Raw genomic sequence first — 20,520 nt, 5'->3', positions numbered from 1 at the left:
TTTCAGGAAAAAGGGTGAATGGGGAAGATCATGAAACCATTCCCACTGAAAAGGTTATTTCTTTTCCCAAGACTGAAGGTGTGTTTTGACAATTACATCAAAATTTAGCGAGCCATACAACATGGTTTTGGTAATATGTTACATTTTGGCAAAATGTTACAGGCAGAACCCAACTTTGCAAGCAAGCGATGGTACTTTCATACTTTGCCTTTAGGACAATATGAAGGTCAAATGGAAACCAGGACACACAATCAGTTCTTACAGAACCAATGTAATCTTTTAGTATTTGCTGACTCAATGGTTATCATGTCCTGCATGTAACTCTTGATCACCTCAGGTGAGGTATATAATCATTATATAGCAAGAATGGCTATGGGACTGTGTCTAGGGCTACTATCTAAGAAGGGTGAGTAAGCCACCAGAGCCACAGGTGCCCAAATCACAAGACCATCTTTATATTCAAAGGCATGTTCAACACTCATGGTCTTACCATTGACACTAACTCACATTATCACTCTCTGACCTGATGGACTTGCTCTCTCTCAGCCACAAACTCCCTAGAGAAGCCCTTTTCCTCATCTTATCTGTGTCATGTGACCTCCCTTTTTCCAATATTTTTGTTGTGAAACCATCTTATAACAGCAAGGGCGAGACCAAATAAACCACTGATACAAAAATGCAGATTTTTGGAAGGCAAAAAAGTTAATTAACTGAAGGGTCAATGGCTTCCTGGACTAACACTTAGCAACACAGAGGATAAAAACACAGAAAGAAATGCTGATAGAAGATGTAAAAAGCACTTCTTTCTTTTTTTTTTTTTCTTTGAGTATCACATGCTGTAGTCAACCCCATGCTATAAAGTACATAGGATGTACATTTCACTAATCTACTTTGCATGATCTTCTGTTTTTATTTTTAACCTGTTTTTTAAAAATGGCAAACTTATGGATCGCATTAGCTATTTTCCCAGTTTTGAAAGGACTACAATAATTAGATATTTACAAAAGCAGGGAAATTACTTGCCCTTTTTTTAAAGCCAGTTTTACTTGATTCTTGGAACTGACCAATGGACAATTTTCATGGGAAATAAAGATTAAACCACAAGAAAGACATTTTTCAAAACCATAGTCTGAAGTTCTTCATGCTGGGGAAGAACTGGATTCCCCTTACAATGCAGGGACATAGCTGACTATATGTCTGATCTTAAACTATGATGAAAATGAATAAATTTATTCCAGAAAAAGTACCATTGATTTCCTCTAAGCATGTAACTCAGTTATATCAGGAAATACATGGCATTAATTCTTTACTTCTTTACTACATCTCCTAGCTATCCTTGACAAGATGTGGCTGCTTTATGTCAGCTCACTTACAGTACGCAGACTTGCACTGACGACACCACATATTTCTTTCCATTTCTGCTAAAATAAGCATCTTTGAAACAGTACAATGTTCACACCAAAAACATAACAAGTGACAAATCCCACTGTGGGATTGATGTATTTCCAGAGCTATTGTCTTTAGCACAAAATAGGCATCAATCCAATTTTTTATCGAATTCACATTTACTAAAATATTGTCATAATTATGAAAGTTAGGGCCTTTTTTTCCCCATAATTGAAGTGAAAACATTGACTGTACAGCTCAATTACACTGCTATTGAAAATTGGTGAAGGTTTCTACTATGGTGAGGAGACTCCAGACATGAGCAATACAGTTATGTAAGGCTTGTCAGAAATCATGTCTTTATTAAGGTTTGCCAGAAATCATCTCTTTATTACTGTATCAGCTGAATTCCTAGAATGTCATACAAACAGCTTCTTAAGATGTAGGTCTGATCTTAGCTTTAACAACTTGATAATGTTCAGCTTTACATAGCTTTTAATATTCAGGACACTAAGCTTGCAATAGGTTATTTGCCTTTATGCCATGTGTCCATATATCTGGCAACAATAATAAGAAATATCATGTTAATTAAATTCCAACAAATAGAAAAATACCACTGTTACAAAATGCACTTCCAAAGTATAAAATGCTTTTAAACATCTATTATTTCTCTAAGAACTTATATTGCAAATGCCAAATAAGATGCTCTGCTGAAAAATTATAGAACGTAATTAGGGACTTTTATAGATGAATATGGATTTGTTCTTCTCACATGCTAAGGAAGCAATTAATATTCAAAAAATTGATTCAATTATTACTAATAGATTTATTCATTTATAATTCAAATTTGGAAAAGCAATTAAGAAAAGCTTCTCATCATCTCTTCTGTAAGTTAATTTACAGCTAGTGCTCCCGAAAACAGACATTAGCCAGAACATAATTTTTATTGGGAATACAAAAGGAAATAAAGACTAGTAAGACATAACACAGGAATACTCTTAACAGGAGTTCTGTGGCAGAAGCCACAGTAAATTATCATCATTCCACAATCTTCTAAGTGCACTCTGACATATTCCTAATTTTCCACTCCTAGTAAAATGAAAGGGAGAAAAAAGGTTAAGGACAAAGTTTTCAGACTTAAACTCCATTTCCTTCCTCCAGAGTTTTGATTCATTTCTGATGGGCAAAATAAGAACCAGCTAGATATTGTGTTTGCACTTACTGAAACTTCAGCTATGCTTTGTGTATCCCACGAGTAGTTTAGTTCCTGTAATTTAAAATGCAAGTCTGACTGACTCCTTTGTCTACAAAGTTTTCATTTTTTGACAACAGAGGGAGAAAAATATTTAAATTATCTGAAATATTTTAACTAAAATATTAATAAATAGGTCAAATGCCTATGTTATAACCCTAGGCAGACCCCTTGGAGGGAATGACTCATATTTACCTGCTTTGATAAGCCACACAATTCCTGAAGATACCTAAAGATCATCAATGTCTTTACTTCTCCATTTCGAAAGATGACGATTTCTCACCTTCTAAAGCAGGATTTCTCATTGAGAAGTGTGTTGGGTCTAAAGATATGAGCAGAATCCCAGCACCACAATTTCTAGTAACAGTAGGGAGGACAACAAGGCAGAACACCTAAACACTCAGCTGATGTTGTCAGCTAGCATGGAATCCAGATAAATGTTTAATTACAGTTAACAGTGATAATGGTTATTTTTTGCCTAAATTGTACAGTGATCAGCATTCAAAATTTGCATCTGTACATACAGACTATCCTCAGCCACAGATGGTTTGAATCCACACTGCTGTGGATATGTAACAAGACATCCCTATCTTATTATGTAACATACATACTAAGAATAAACACCTTTTAATTTCAAAAAGAAAATGAATCATTGTGCAGCTAACAATCTGAAATTCATAAATAAAAATCAGAGCATTAACAAGAAAGAGCCTACCTCAGCAATCTGATGGGGATGTTCCGAAAAAGAAGAATCTCATACTTTTGTTTCTTTTCCCAGGGACTGTATCTGCCATTTAAGATTCACTACATAGCATAAAAACCAGAATGGATAGCTACAGTTGGATGTTCACAAAAGGAATCTTCCTGAATACTTGTTCCATGTGGCTACATGAATCTACAACTTCAGTAAGAAGGCTAGACAGTAGGTTTCTCTGTAGGTGGCCAAGGAAGTAATCAGAAGTTTAGATTCAAATCCCTGAACATCCTGGGAACCAGTCTGGTTTCTGACTGGTGAGCAAGTGCTGCAATAATTAAGGTGTCTGTATGTATGGAGCTTGCTTCTACCCAAGAAGCCTGCTCTCAGGAGTGCTCAGAAATCTCCATACCAATGAATCAGGGACAATTGTGTATAGTTTCTTATCAGGTTTCTGTTCAGATGCACCATTTTTCCTAGTGGTTTATATTACTAAGCTCTTGGTACATCAGCACTGAGTGTCCAGCTGCCCTGCAATGGTTGCAGTTATGTGAACAAAAGTTCTGATAAGCCAAGAAACATCTAACACCGACTTCTAACCACCTGACACATAAAATACTGTACTTTTGCTCACTGCTGCAATTAAGTTTTTTAAACTTAAAGGACATAAAAATGCATTTATACTGATTCATAACATGGTACCTGCTATTCTGGGTACTGATAATGTAAGTAAAAATAAATGCTCAAAAAACAAAACTAAATCTGCTGGTCTTTATTCTTCCTCTGGAACAAACCCACTAAAGTTGATCTCTTTTTTTCACAAAGTAATTCACTCATTCTTTCTCCACTCCCTTTAAAACAATCATCTTCACTGAGCCACACTTTTCTAGCCACTTGTGAAGTGACTAAATGATAAGAAATTCTCCCCCTCACAAATATCTGTGATCCCTGCTTCAAAAACATTCCCATTATTTTGTGTTTTCTCTTTTGGGTATTCTTTGAAAGTTTACAAGAATATAGGTTACCCATAGCTCAGAAAGAGATGTAAATGAGAAACTCCACATAGTCTATGTCAAATGCCCTCCTTATCATAATCTGTGAAAATTCAGAAAAGATCCTGTTCATTTAAATTGCCAAAGAACACAGTTATTTTGGGCTCAGATTGGTGAGTCCAAAGTAGTCTTAAGACTACTTGAACATTCACAATAGTAATATATCACTAGCAAACAGTTAAGCACTATATTATCCTTTCCTAAATACACAAACTCATAATTTAGAGACATGCTGGCTGTGTCAGAACCGACTTCTAGATTCTCTAATTGGGCAACAAGGGGAAAGAAACATCTGCAGACCTGTAACAGCAGAAATGCATCCTCCTGAAAATTCTCTCACCTATTACCTCACACACCGAGATGATTATCTTGCAAACAACATGCTATAGGATACAGCACTGGTGACACTGCACCTTGAACATTGTGTTCAGTTGTGGACCCTGTCACTATAGGAAGGACACTGACGTGCTGGAGTGAGTCCATAGCATGGCAACAAAGTTGATGAGAGTCTTGAAGCACTTATGAGAAGCAGATGAGGGAGCTGGTGGTCTTTAGCATGGAGAAGAGGAGGCTCAGAGGGGACTTTATGACTCCCTTCAACTACCTGAGAGGAGGTTGTAGCAGGGTAAGTGGTTGGTCTTTTCTCCCAGCTAAAAAGTGAGAGGATAAAAAGGAAATGGCTTCAAGTTGCATCGGGGAAGTTTTAGATTGGATATTAGGAAAAAATTCTTCCCTGAAAGGATTGTCAACCATTGGAACAGGTTGCCCAGGGACAGGCTCCCCAGGACAGCCACCATCTCTGGAGGTATTTAAAAGATGTGTAAATGTGGCACTTAGGGACATGGTTTAGTGGTGGGTTTGGCAGTGCGCAGTTAATGGTTGTACTTGACGATTATAGAAGACTTCTCCAATCCTAATGATTGCATGATTCTATTTTTGTCTGTTGGAGAACTTTAATTTCAGTATTTCATTATATATTTTTATGTTAAAAAGGGTATTTTAATCAGAATTTTATTTTACAGTAATCAACTTCAGCTTTTAAATTTTTTTAAGCAATTAAACCAGAATCCAGTAGACAATTCATGTAAGTATCTAATGAATCAGAAATATAAATATATCTGTATTTTGAAGAAGCCTAGAATAATGAAAATTATCAAGAAATGCACTTGTAATAAAACTGAATTATAAAATACATTTTGTAAAGAATACACAAAATTTGAAATCATATATTGCACACAATATATAGAGTACATTAATTTTTTAAGTCAGTTATGCATCTTGACTCAGAGAAACCATCTATGAAAGCTTCTTTGAGCTTACTATACTGAAATTAAAGGCAAACCTAAAATGCTTCAGTTTTGAAGTATTTAAAGATATTTCACTGTTACAAGCTAACAACCACAAATATACCAAACCTGCAAAAGTTCCAAGCAGATTTAAGTAGCCACTAGGGAAAAAAATAAAAGAAAACTCAAACCGTAAGAATATCTTCTATAAAAATACAAATGTAAAGAATGTGAAGACCTATTCCATTAAGAATTGACTTTGTAATGCTTATTCCGGGGTTTCTCTTGGATCATTAGATTCATGTTTATGTGACACACTTCTGGTCTCCAGATGGAGAGAACCCATAGAGAACCCTGTAGTCTGGAAATACAGACGGGACTACAGGTGTTCTGCAGTCATTAGCTTGTAATAAATCTACAATTTCAGTCACTTCTGAGTATTCACCTGTGTCCCAACTCATAGCTACCAACATCTGTAACTGCAGAAAAGAAGTTGCATTAAAAAAAGTTGACATTACAAAGTAAATTTTAAATGGAGTAGGTCTTTACATTCTTTCCATTTATAATTCTACAGAAGATAAACAGGTTTTTAAATATGAGCAATTTAAATAAAAATGGGTCAAAAAGCAACTTTCAACATTTAAAATATCATTCTTCTATTCAGGAAAAACTATGTATAGCCTTTTTTTTTTCTTCTTTACAGTCTCTGTTGTTTGGGGGTTTTTTAAGGGATTTATTAAGCTATTTCGTTTTCCCTCACCACTAAACAGTAATATGTGATTTCAAATTTCATATTCTTAATAACTACCTCCATTAGATTTTTACAAGTCTTCTACTTAATCTCTGTGGCAAACTAGGAAACTTCATCAGGCCATAGTTCTGATGCTGAACCTCTAGCCAGTCACTGTCACCCTGTGCCATATTTCCACTTTTCTGACATAATTATTCGTGTGTCTGAATGGCTACCAGAATCCAGGATTTGGTCATGTTAAAAAAAAAGAAAAAATAAACTTTTTACTTTATCTTATAACAATTCAAGACTTGGTGACTCCGTAGATGTAACAGTAAGGCATAAAGCAAAGGTGTCAGGAGAGCAGGAGCAAGGGCTTAGACTGCTACTGAAGGCAAGTAAAATCTCGTATTATGCGCTGGGTTTGGCCTCAATAAAAATTCTTTCTATAGCCTCTTTTGAAAATAGCTATACAATTTAGAATCCATTTGATGATTCTATAGAAATAAATACTGAAACAATTTGAGAGCCCTAACTAGAGAAGCAGATGTGTACTACCCACTTATTCTGAGTTAGGAGCCAAGTCTGTGAATCGTACAGGACAAGGCTCTTTCATGGAAGGTGTTAACACAGTAGGTAAATCTATAAAAGAGAAATAATAAAAGAATCACTGAAGCACAGCATCAGATAATTAACAAAAAGTACCATTAAAGGGTTCCTCAGACACCTACAAAAATCTTTTCAGGCAAGGGTTATCTGAAAGGATCATAAAGTAGTGGTAATCTGTTTAACACAAGATTTAGCATATTTCATTAGTGAGCAGGATTCCTAAATACCTCAAACTGGAAACTAGATTAAATATAGTTTATTCTTAATAGGAAATAAGCATGAAATATTTTTAACAGCTTTTCAGTTCTGTTCTTTCTAAAATTCATGGAATCCTCCTACAAAGACATTATTTCTTTATCTCAGTCAACATTTTAAAGTCCTTGTGATACATACTAATTACAAAGTACTGCAATTTACCTTGAAAGAGATGGACATATACTTCTAGTTTAAAAACATCAATAGTTCTGCTACATAAACTAGATCATGAGTGCACATATCAAATGCAGCAAAGTTAAATCTACCCAACTGTTTTCACAGTCTTCAACTAATGGATCTTCATTAAACTCTCTTGTAACCTCCCAGGGCTTGGAAGTGAGTGAATCAAATTATTTTACTGAATATGACTCTAAATGGTTTCAGTTCACAGTACAGAAATGTATTCACAAATTACAGAGACGTGTTTGCATACATTTGAATATCCTTAGTTATCAAAATTATTACAGAACTAGGTAGATGAAACATACAAGGTAAAGATTAAAGTAATACAAGTGAAATTGCTTCAAAATCTATTTCTGTTGTACAATGGTATCTACAGTTTTTCTTCTGTAAACAGGCATCTAATATAACCTGATACTATGAAAGCCAAAAATAATTCTGTGGAATGGTCTACAAGAAATGCTATAAATACATCTACAAACCATTTATACCTTCAGGCTGTTCATCCTCCATGGAAATGTCATTTTGTATTTTTTCAATTACATGAATATACTCCAGTGTTCCTCTACAGTATTGAGCAAAGGAAGACATCTCCTCCACTTTCAAAAATTACACTAGTGCCTTTGTGTATGTAATTCTATTCAATAGCTACACCCTCCAAGCTCTGCTACCATCTGTAGTCTAAAAATAAAATGCACCAGAAGCATCCCATATATTTACATCTGATGTAGAAGTGGTATATGAAGAAAATGTGTTAGAAAACACTGTGTATATAGGGGGGTTAATTTGAGTAAGTACTGATAAAACATAAATTAAAGCTACCAGAATAGTCAGCTTGGAATAGTCTAAAACACAAAACATCCTACTTGCTTATTTCTAAAACCACTGAAAGAGCAAAACCCTCCTTTCAGCAGTAACTATAACAGAGCATTCAGTTTTATTCCAACAATAATACCTGCTCCACGTAATTATTTATTAAGAAGTTACCTTGGGATATTTATAGAAATATATAAACATTAAAGAGTGTATATACATATATATATGTGTGTATATATATACATACATATATATATGTGTATATATATACACATATATATGTATATATATAGTCAAAACATTTATTTAAATATGTTTTTCTATCATATGGATATAAACAGACAAAAGTTCAATGAGAATACGTATACCTTGAACAAATGTCAAATGTTGCTTTAAAGGAATGGTGTTGGTAGATGGCAATGCAAATCATAGTATTTTTCCATCTTTTAAAATAGATTTTGCACACCAGGAGTAAATAACATTATACATTTTCATGGTAAGGGCTAACCTCCTAGAATGCTTGGACTTATATTTCCATATAGCCACTCTTATTAATATAAATGGAATTACACACATCTGTCTACGTAAGCAATTCTGACACACTTCCTCATATTAACATAACGCCTTTAAAAATACACTGAAGTATAGAAGAGTGAATTGAAACACTGTTCATAGAATCATACAATGGTTTCGGTTGGAAGGGACCTTAAATACCATTTAGTTCCAATTCCCTTGCCATGGGCAGGGAACCCTCCACTAGACCATGTTACTCACAGCCCTACCCAGCCTACTCTGGGTGGGGAGAATACTTCTGGGGATGGGGAGTTTATAATCTCCCTGGGTAACCTCTTCCAGTGCCTCACACTCCTTACAGTAAAGATTTCTTCCTAATACCTAATATAAATACCCATCCTCCTTCTGCTTAAGGCCATTCCCCCTTGTCTCCTATCACCACATGTCCTTGTAAAAAGTCACTCCTCTCCAGCTTTCTTGTAGGTCCCTTTAGGCACTGGAAGGCTTAAAACTAAGTCGCTACATTTTATTATTACATGCACAACTACCAGTTCCTGGAACCACAGTCTTTTCAAATATTACAACAAAATATTAGCATAATGTTTGGGTTCTGATTAAGGATTAAAAAAATATATAAAAATACATTATCCGTTATAGTAAATCTGTGCAAAATCTTAGAAAAAGCTTTAAGAGACAAAGAAATCTTAGAAAAATAATAACTACGTGTAGACCTCAAAGATACACCTACGTGTCATGCAATGGTTCCTCAAAAATACTACCTGCAAATTCTTAAGAGCATTGACTAAAAATTATTTGAAAAAGGTTCCCATTTCAAGCAGAATACGGATAAACAAAGTAATAAACATAAATAATGAGAACCCATTTGTCTGACTACTAGTGATATCAACAAGGAGTTATATGTGTACCAGGTACTTACACTACAGCCTAAACCACCAGATTGAGTATTTTTTAAATTACAACTAAAAATTTGAAAATGCAGATATGACACCTCTATTACGTGTAGTCAGCTGGAGTTTGAAGACTTCATATGTTGTTCATATACTGATTTTAAAACTTTCAGATATATATTTGTCATTTCATTACGTAATGTTGCTACAGTTCAAATTAGCAAAGGAAAAAAAGTATTTCTGTAAAGCACTATGTCATGGTTTGAATCTTGTTTTCCCCCAGAGGCTAGAAAAGTGGTAGACCCCAAGGGGTGGAAACCCCTGGAAGTTTTGGAGTTCTGTCCAATGGGCGCTCCTGCAAAAATGTCAACATCCCACAAGCTCACCGGAAGAGATGAGTTGTAGTTTGGGTTGTTGGAGGAGAGGTGGCCATGTTGTAGAGCCACGAGGAAGGGGCTCTGAGCCCCTTGGGCCCTCTGGGCCCTCCCAGCCCCTGGCTGGGGGGGGCTGCAGGGACCTGGAGCAGCATAAAGCTGGACTAGGTGCCTGTATTTATGCCGGGAGATGTTTTCTCCATGGGCGCAGAGCAGCAGCCGGCTCTGACCAGAGAAACGGTGGCAGAGAGCCAGAGCAGATAACACCTGAACTGAAGGAGCAGCAGAAACAACATGCAGCACCGCAGAGAGAAGACTCCTGGAAGGAGAGCCGAGACAAAGAGAGCCAGCAGCCTGAGAGACAGAGTTCTGGGGGTAAGACTGTACCAGCCCCCCAAACTCCTTTGAGACCTCCTGGAAGGAGGAGTAGATGGACTCCTATTTTAGAGGAGCCTTGGAGTATGCAGCACCGGAGAGAGAGAGAAGCTGAGAAGCTCAGAGCGTCCCGGAGCTGGACCGGGACGGCCAGAGGAATGCGGGGGAGTTGACCTTGGCTCCCCCCCCTTGCACTGCTGCCACGGTGGCAGCCTGAGAGACAGGGCACAGAGGCCCTGCAAGGAGCTGAGTCTCCTGGAGATACCAGACCGTCACGAAGACCCCCCTTGTGTCTTCGTGATATGACGTGGTGATACGACCTTGTCTGGGGTTACGAAGCCCACGGAAGACCCCTCGGTTGGAGGCGATGGGGCCGAGAGAGGCTTGAATACCTCCCTCGTGAGTGCTGGCAGAAAGCCAGCTATCAGCTGCTGCATGTGGAGAAGACAGACAGACTGCTGCCTCAGAAGATGCTGCTGCTTAAGGACTGGAAGGGATCTGTCCTTCTTTCCCTCCTGGACTTTTATTTGGAGGGGAGAAGAGATCTGATCCACTGTAAATACATATGTTATGGTAGAGATAGTTGTGATCATGTGTATAATGTGATATGGTATTTATTTGTATAGTCATTGTAATATATTCCCTTTCCCCCACTTTGAGTCTGGTGTGTTTTTGTGATCGTGTGTATAATGTGATATGGTATTTATTTGTACAGTCATTGTAATATATTCCCTTTCCCCCACTTTGAGTCTGGTGTGTTTTGTCTGGAAAAACCCATCTCACATTAGGTTGAGATGTGGGAGGGGGGAATGGAGCTAGGGGATTGGATTTTGGGACTATCTCAAACCATGACACACTAGTAATTCCTATAATCCACTGCTTTCATAGTTAACAGAAAAAAATATCCTGTCTAGTAGAACTGGAGCTCAGATCTTTTCATGGCAAAAAGATTCCTTACTTATCCCATACTTTTGCAGCTTTATAGGTAAGTTTCTGAAAAGCCAAATATCGACAAAAAACCAGAAAGAAATAAAACACTGATAAATTAGGGATATTTTTTATTTCTGTCCTCAAAGAACATACCTGCTTGTATCTTCAGCAGTATTATTACAAACTTGAACAAAACAGACATGGGACAATTTCAGTCTCTTACTGTAACCTTATCTCTACATTTTAAAAGTTTATCTTTCACTTATGAGTGTCATGTTTTAATTTGAGAGAGTGTTTTTTATGGAACGCTCTCACTTGAGAGAGTAGCTGCTGCACTAACCAGAATGGCACTAACAAAAGACTGAAAGGTAAACCTTCATAAAGATTTTCTAACACAGACTGCTTGGCTTGCAATGAGCCCCAACAGATCACAGGACTCCACATTCAGTCATTTGTGACGTCCTTATTTATTCTTTTGAATAGTTCACTTTGGTAAAAGAAAAAAATACATATCTAAAACCTGTACGTCTATGTGTATGGTTACTGTATGGGGGAGGGGTTACTTTATGGGGGAAAAAGGTTCCAGAGATACTGGAACGTGGAAAACTAGACACCTTTGCTAGTTAACAAAGTAACTATTTATTATGAAGGGTGGCTAACAGTAAAAACAGGCACTCAAGAGAAGGGGATTAGGAAGGAGAAAAGTGAACAAAAAAACCCTAAAAGGAAGGCTCGACACCCTACTCACCCAGGTGTCATCTATAAGAGAGTCTTACCCACTCTAACCAGTAATAAAACCTCTCTGCAGCAGCTGCGTGTTCCGAAGGGCTGGCAGGCTCCCACTTCAGCAGGCGTCCCCGCTAAAAGCAACTTGGTCCTTCGTGAAGAGCCGGCCCCCCAACACAGAAAGCGTGTCTGCTTTTATACAGTTCATTGAGTACACCTGCCCGGGGTGGTGTGGCCAGTACCGCCCCGTCAGGAGTTCTCAATCCCACCCCCTTGGTTATGTAAGGGCACCCCTTCCGCGCATGCGTGAGAACTTTGGAAATCCCCTCACGCGCACAGTGAGTCCTGAGGGTCTTTCCAATTGAGTCTGGGGGAGAGCCTTCCTCCTCTCATCATCACTTTCTCCTCCAAATGCCCTTGACGAGCCATTGACCAATCACAAGAGACCAATTAAAACAGTTTATACAGAAGTTCTCCCTCCAAGGCCAAATTCACTGTTTTATCAGTGAACTTGGCAGGGAGAACTATAAACTTCTGCAGGTGGCTAAGGACAAACACAGACCAAAAATATCATCCCGACTTCGTCCAAATACAGTTACTGAGGTGAAAAAGCTAGTTAACAGTTAAACACTATTTGCTTCGAACTTACTAGTGAAGTAATACACAACTGGAGTGGAATGGTGCTGCAGCAGTGCTTATGGCACAGCTTTGGATCAACATTTACAGGCACTATCAAAATGTACACCTACAACTCAGTTTGTATAGTCGACCAACTCTCACTTTCTCCTATCTCATTAATTATATGAGGACAAAAACGTGTCGAGATTGTCACTGCTGTATGTCTTTCACAAAGAGAGAGAACCATAGAAGACTTGATTTCTTCAGTAAATCATGAACATTACATTCACTCCTACAGAAGGAACTGCCATTTGCAAGGCTGACATGTTTTAAAGTATGAATGGGTCTTCCCACAAAATGTTACACTTGATTACTTTTTCCATTGGATGAGAGCGACCTGAATATCTGAACAAGTACACGGTACCTCCATAGTTAGTTATATTTTATTCTCATGAATATTTTCTATGTTTAAAAAAAAAAAATAAAAAAATATATATTTCCTCTTATACCCAAAAGTAAGAGGAAAACAACTCTGCCAACATGGAAAACAAGATAATGACTAGGAAACCCTCTTTTATCTTTTAGGATATCTTCCAGATCTAGTCGGTAATGTTATTTACAGAGTTTCAAATAAATAACAACTGAATGCAAACCCATGACTGAAAAAGAATATCTAATGACAATCAGAGCCTAGAAAACATGAAATTCTCAAGAAACAGTAAATTTTTTGACATACACTACAATTCTATATCACTGCTAAATTCAATACAAAGACTGTAGTAGTTCTTGCAGGAAAAATGAAAACCAGTGCACTGGTAGGTAAAAAAACCCCTAATAGTCTTTAAATGACAGACTGACAAATTAAGGTATTGGGAACATTTTTGATAATAAAACCTCTGTATACTTTTTATTATTAAAAACTGTTACAAACTAGCATTATTTGGTTTTCAGTTACAAAATTGCACAGTAAATTGTAGATAAAACTACTCAGCAAATGCATTTCACTCTTCAATGTAAATTTTCATTTAACAAGGAAATAAAAATAGAAAGTTGAACTCTGTAGATGTGATTTTAAAATATTCACTGTCCAATACACAATGCATTTTGCAAACTAGGCAGAAGAACTTTAAAATGTTTTCTTAGTTAGATTGTTTGTAAATTCAGAAAAGTACTCAACAAACATTAGTATTAGGATGCCTAAAAAACTCAGAGTAAGAGAACACACCAGTGTGTGTAAAACTGCAAATCTGGGGGAAAAGGCATTTCAGTATAACATCTGAAAAAACTCACAGCCAATTGAAACAAAAAACAACAAAGCAAAAAACTAACGAAAAAAAACCCCAAACAAGCAAAAAACCCACAACAACAAAGTCAAAAAACACCAAAATCAAAAGACCCCAAAAACATATCAATAAAAAAAAAAGCATGAGCAAAACTTCAAAACTCACGCAATATTCAATTCAATGCTTTTAGATGAAAAATTTTGTCACTTATAAGTTCTCATACTAAAAACATACTTTCAGACCATGCCCCTCTATCAAAAACCAGAGAATAAAGGGAAAAGACAAAAGGTACTTCGTATTAAAGTAACGAAGTCATAGAACTTGGTGGAAACCTCTAAGAAATATGGTTGTAATAAAATAAAATTCATTGTAAATCTCCCTTATAAGTCAGTATCCATTTTGGTAAGTTCTTTAAACTGAATAAATACCATTTTTGCAACATATTTTTATCTCAGTGTCTTGTTTACAAGTCCCTATGCTATTTCTTCATTGCATTTGTGCCACTGGTACTATCAAAAAAGACCAAGTCCCTGAAGCATTTCTTTCAGCAATTAAAAAGCATCAAGATTCTCAGTTGTTTCAAAATGGCAGCCCTACACTTTGAAACAAAATACATGAAGTGGATTATTTTGACAGTAATCATTAAGTTCCAATGCCTGGGGAGGGAATGTGTAATGGGAAAATTTACTGCATTTACTCAAATTATTTTTAGACTAAAACTGTTGTACTGTAGCATTCTCAAAGCTCCAGCTACATTTTGCCCCAAGACAGATCACTTGAACATGAGATTCCCAAAACTAGTTTTCTAGATCTTCTTTTATGTGCCACATATAAAGAGACTTTCAAAATCCTAGTGATTTTTTTTTAACTGCAAAAGACAACTATTAGATTGCAAGCCTGTTTCTTTTCAGATGTCCTAATGAAAAGCATCAGTTCTTTACTTAAATATATAAATAAAACAAAACTTCACAAACCTCATGTTTATGTTAGGGAACTTTAAGCTACTTTAGAGGTTTCTAATGCTTCCATCTCTTTCTCTATATCGAAAAAAGTTTGAAAAAATCACAGATATAAAATGATGATTAAGCTGAATTTCTGGTCCTCTTTAAATAAATCACTTGAAGACAGAGGAAATTATACAAATTGATAGAATTCTGTAGGCATTCTAGAACAGGAGCATAATTACTAATACTTGAATAGGATAAAATTTAAGTAACTAGTAGTCTTACCTTGATCAAATGGTTTACCCGGACTCCATGTACGAAAATAATCATCCTGGAGAGGGAGAAACAACTCAAATTTAGTAAAACATAAGGAATCAATGTATACACAAAAAACTCATAGTATCATGAAAGACAGAAGAAGTATACCAACCTCTACTTCCTAGAAAAGGCAAGCAGGAAAATAAAATAAAAAAAAAAGGAGAGAAAAAGATTACAGTTATCATAATGGGACAAATTACACAGAATAAAACAGTATAATTCAGAGGCCATTTGCACTCATAAAATAAAAATGCCATTTAAAAATGTTACTCCTTAGCATTTAAAATAGAAAATGTATTTCTCATAGTACCTGCATAGGTAATGTTTCTAACACTGCTTTTAAAATGTTACAGTAGTTTTCCTGTACTTTAAGTTCTAAAATACTGAAAAACTTAATTACATTTTCACTGATTGAGCTTTCAAAAGTAAAGCTTCAAAGCTGTCATCAATAAATTCAGCTATCTTAAAGAATGATACATGAATTTTTGAAAAATAAATAATTTGTTATGTAGCTTTCAATTGCATCAGTAAGACCTTTCATTAGGTAAGTCTAATTAGCTGTATTTTCTACAAATCATCTTACAAACATAAAATATCTTCCTAATTATGTCATCAGCTATATTAGGCTACAATTTCAAGAAAGAAAACCTTGAATTAAATAAATTGCAGAAATAAATTACAAATCCATAGCCAAAACAATAAATTGATCTGCATATCTCAGACAATACGTGGCACAGGAAAATGACTGGAATTGTTTATTATTATGTGGTACTCTAACTCCCTATTCTGTAGAACAAAATATTTAAAAGACTATACCAAACATTTTAAGACTGCCTAAATTAAGCTTCACAAACTGAAGTGGGTGTACTGTCAAATGCAGCAGTTCCATCTACCTTGCTAAAAGACCACTGTAAAGAAATCTCAATTTAACTACTGGGAAAATGTGAGTCTCATGCAGTTGTCAAAGCCACAATCATAACTTAAAAACGATCAAGCATCAAACACATCTTTGCAGGTACAAAACACTTGTTGGGTTTTAATCGTTAAAGATTTTTACCTCAAATGAAAAGAAAAAAAACCAACCAAATAAACAAACAAACAAAAAACGCCCAAGGAACCCAAACAAACAGTGCTTGCAGCCTAAACCATATTTCACTGATGAGGTTTTATTTAGTGAAAATGTATTTATGGAAATGTGTGCTTTGAAAGAAAAAGAAAGAAATGAGCAGAATCTGGAAGTGCAAAATTAACCATATTTCTGTACAGATACTTACATATTCCTATACTCTGATGCTGCACAGATTAACAATCTATGAATCAATATATGTTATTTGCCTTTTTTATTATTTTTTAAGTAATAAAAAAATTTTTTTAAAGTAATAAAAAATTTCACAGACCTATTGATTTTTGTTACTCACACAAGAAATAAGCAGAAATCATGATTATGACAGCATTTTCCCATTATTCCTCCTAATACTAACTATGGAGATGTTATTCCTGCAGTGGTGTTGTGAACACGCTTGAACGAGCTGTAACGCGATGCTGTTCCATGAACACCACCACAGTGGCAAAACTTACAATTCTTGAAAACACATCAAAGTGGTAGATTCTCTTTCCATTTCTACTAAATCAACAGTGTTCACTCACAACAAGCCCATGCAGAAAATAGTGAAATATCAGAATAACTAGAACATAAAGCTATCAGAACAAAAGAGGAATCATTCTGAGTGAGACAAAAATCCCTTCTAAGGGAAAGCAGCCTGCATTTTGCTTAAGGAAGAACGTACAAGTGTGGGTTGTATAAATTACATGTTCTCAAGTTGGCCTCAAACCAACCAGAAGATAAATCAATTCTTGTTCATTTCTATCCTGCAGACAACTCCACAGATCTCAAATATAATATCCCTCAGGCATTTCTAGAAGTCTTGCTGACTTACTTCTGTCTACAAAGCAACTTCACACCTTTCTCATTACTATTCTCTGACTCTCTTCCAAGTCTATTTTCTTGATAACTAGAATTGTGCAGAGCATTCAAGATGAAGCAGCATTATGAATCTCTCCATAACACAACACTACTTTGCTCTCTATTCTTCTCCCCATTATGTCTACCTCTCTGTTGTCTTTGTAGGCTGGGTGGGAGGAGTGTTTATGTTCTTTTTAATTGCACTATAGTTTCAATGGGTTATGGTTTGCATGGAATTTTCTATTTTAAATACAAAACATATATACCCACATACCATATATACCTATACTGATTGTTCTAAAGAATTAATTTTTCAAATCATCTGTGACTTAAATAAAATCCATTATTGAATATGTTAAACAAAATTTCTATGTCCCTCTACAAACAGAACTGTTTAGAATTGATTGTCAGATTAAGTAAGGGTTGTTTAGAATTGATTTTCAGAATAAACAAGGAAATTGCTTCAATAAATCGTAGTTCCACAATTTTACAAATATTCCTAAAGCTGTTTATCCTATCACATGGCTTCCTGTTACATTCAAACCTTTCCTAATCTTCAGTCAGTAAGTTTGATTATAATAATGTTCAATATCCTCTGCAGAATGTAATCAAGATCATAATATAATTTACAAAGCCTCATTTTCATAATTTTAATATAAAACCCAGAATGAACAAATACATGGTTCTACCTCAGTGAAGGCTGAGTAGCATTACAGCATCTCTAGGTAAAGTATCCTTTAACAATCTATAAACTGAAAAAGCAATGTCTCAGGATCTCAGGAGAGAGTCTGTCTTCTGAACTTCTTCAGGAGCTTCCTTGCCTTTGTCCCAAACATGTTAAAGGGCAAGTTACAAAAGTACACAGAATAAAGTCACAAATTTGTAACAGTAACCATACCATTTATCGAAAACTTTCTAGCTAAAGATATTCATACATTTTAAATAGAAAATTCATTCTTACTGCTCTACTTGAAACTGTGTGAAATGTCACTATTTCTTTCAAGTGTGTCTCTGTCTGAAAGATGCAAAGCACTTCTAACAGCCATGGATGATGGATTTCAATGAGTTTAATATCCATGCCTTAAAATTATGCACGTTTAAGCATTATGCTCATTCAGGGTCATAGTGATGAAGTGTTTTTTAAGAACTTAAGTTCATGCTACAATTACTTACGTACTTTGAGACTAATATGTTTTTTTCTTTTTCCTGAAAAGGTCTTACTGTAAAAAAAAAAATCATCTATGTCATCTGAAAATCTGACAACTCTACAGAAAGAACAAAAAAAGTAGCTACGTGACCAAAAAAAGCAGTTTAATAAGAAAAGACTGAGGGGGGGGGAAGGAAAAAAGGTATTTTGTCTTAAAAATTTACTGCTTCTTTTTGGACTTCAATATTCTTCTAGATGAATTCTCACATTCTTAAATGTGTTACTACATAAGTTATATGAGTTAAGTATGAGTTACTACATAAGTTTTATAAAATACACAGTCAAGTATGGTAAAAGAGAAAAAAGCTCACAAAAAAAAATTTGTTATGCAGCAGTTTCTATCTTTTAATAGAGATAGAAAAATATGACCCTATCACTTTTCTTTCTTCTGTAAAGCCTTTGTTACATCATTTCACTGATCTCTCCTCTGCAACATTTTCTGTAGATGCTGCCATATAATGCTTGAATTATTATCCAAGAGATATCTATATTCTAATGAACATAATGATACATGGTAGATATGATGACTGACTCAGAGAACAGCAGGTGTCCAAGAGCAAGGAAGGCAGCTTCCTCACAAATGTTTTCAGACCAAGGTTGACCTGAAAAGCTGAATATAGAAAACTCACCCCTTGTTTTGTATTCAGCATTTTAGCTCTAGTATGGCCTATACATTAAAAGCTTATATCTTAAAATCAAAGCTGATTTATAAGAGAGAAACCACTAAAATTGAAGCAGCTTTCTGATTTTGTAATTATATTCCATCCAAGTACAGTTTCACTGCTACAGCACAGGGATATTGTTAACCATATGACTTACAAACTAACAATTTTAGAAAAAGTCTAATAGGTAACTGTTCAATATCAGGTACTGTTTCAAGAAACAATATTTCTAACAGTTATCAAAGCAGAGACAAGACTTTCTGAACTTTATTCAACACCAAACTTAAGTCTGCCCATACAAAATTCCACTCAGATTTTATACAACTTACATAATGCAAAAAATACATTTTACTGCTGGTCTCCCTATTCCTACATAGGGGTTTGGGTTGTTTTTAACAAAGAAGACTGACACACTCCATTTTGTATATGGACGTGAAATCACATCTGACAATTTCAAAAGCAAAAATCTGTCAGGATGCACATGTTCCCTAACAAAACTTATAACCTACAGTTCAGATTTAGATTTTTTTTTTCCTCTCTGCCATTAGCTATGAGACTATTTTGCTCTTTTTAATTTCAAGGAGTTTTTAATGGGCTTTCTATTCCAATTCTTATATCTGCATCTCAAGTACACACATCTGCTTCTCATCTGATGTGAAAACTCTTTACCTCTTTTAGGTTAGGTCTTTGCTATTTGGTAGATATGCTATTTTCAGACTCCACTTCAACAAGCCAACTGAATAGCCTAACTATCCCACACTGTAGCCCTCAAGCTCACTTCTGCAGCAAACTTGAGCTCACCAACTATGTCCCCTTCATGTCTTTGCACCTGTACAATAGTAGGGGTTTGACTCATCTGCTCCAAACCTTCCCAGTGACTCTGTAACATATTTCTATATCCTAAGTCTCACTGAAAGAGCTGTGGTAGGGTTGTCATCCAATACCTCTGTCCCAACCTCTTCCAGTGCTGGAAAAAGAAAGCACCAAAAGTGTGCAGAAATTTTTTTTCAGTTATGTTTTACTCCAGGACCCTCAGTGTAATGTCAGCAACACTGTCATTACCCTACAAAGCTTTAAATTGTTGGTCACACGGAGAACTGTTACAGCAATAAAAGGATCAGACATCAACAAAGCTGATATCATATGGGAAATCTACCACTCCTAAACACTGCAGTTTCCTCAAATAAAATGAGGGCCACAGACCGAATACACAGAATAACTAAGATACTACAACCACATCTAATGAGATTACTACCCCAAAGCATAAACCGCAATTGAGGAAGTGTAAGTTGCACCAGGAAAATATGTGATGCTGATGTAGTGGGAAATTCTTCACCCTGAAATCTGAGCCAGTCTGGAATCTGCATCCAAGATGCAGATGTTATTCAGTAGCATGTGGATACCTACTTGCTTATTAGATGCCTTTTTCATCTCTGATG

The 20,520-nt window shown here is 35.7% G+C and overlaps 1 protein-coding gene across 4 annotated transcripts in view; it reads right to left on the bottom strand.

Moving 5' to 3' along the window:
- Positions 1 to 20,520, bottom strand: part of SPOCK3 (SPARC (osteonectin), cwcv and kazal like domains proteoglycan 3) — a 177,904-nt gene that overhangs the window by 96,347 nt on the left and 61,037 nt on the right. For 2 of the 4 annotated variants that reach the window (XM_018071059.1, XM_018071053.1), the window contains exons 2-3: positions 15,362 to 15,370; positions 15,217 to 15,262 (exon numbers count right to left, since the gene is read on the bottom strand). The gene's annotated coding sequence lies outside the window, so the exon portion shown is untranslated. Of the gene's footprint in view, positions 1 to 12,136; positions 12,243 to 15,216; positions 15,263 to 15,361; positions 15,371 to 20,520 lie in introns of those variants that run through there. The other 2 variants (XM_018071069.1, XM_018071056.1) reach the window with 2 other exon arrangements.

The sequence above is a fragment of the Manacus vitellinus genome, unplaced genomic scaffold (genome assembly GCF_001715985.3).
Source record: "Manacus vitellinus isolate BGI_N305 unplaced genomic scaffold, ASM171598v3 scaffold_0_pilon, whole genome shotgun sequence".
In the NCBI taxonomy this organism is placed as follows: Eukaryota; Metazoa; Chordata; class Aves; order Passeriformes; family Pipridae; genus Manacus; species Manacus vitellinus.
Note: the sequence above shows the minus strand (reverse complement) of the source record. Positions and strands in the feature narration are given on the sequence as shown.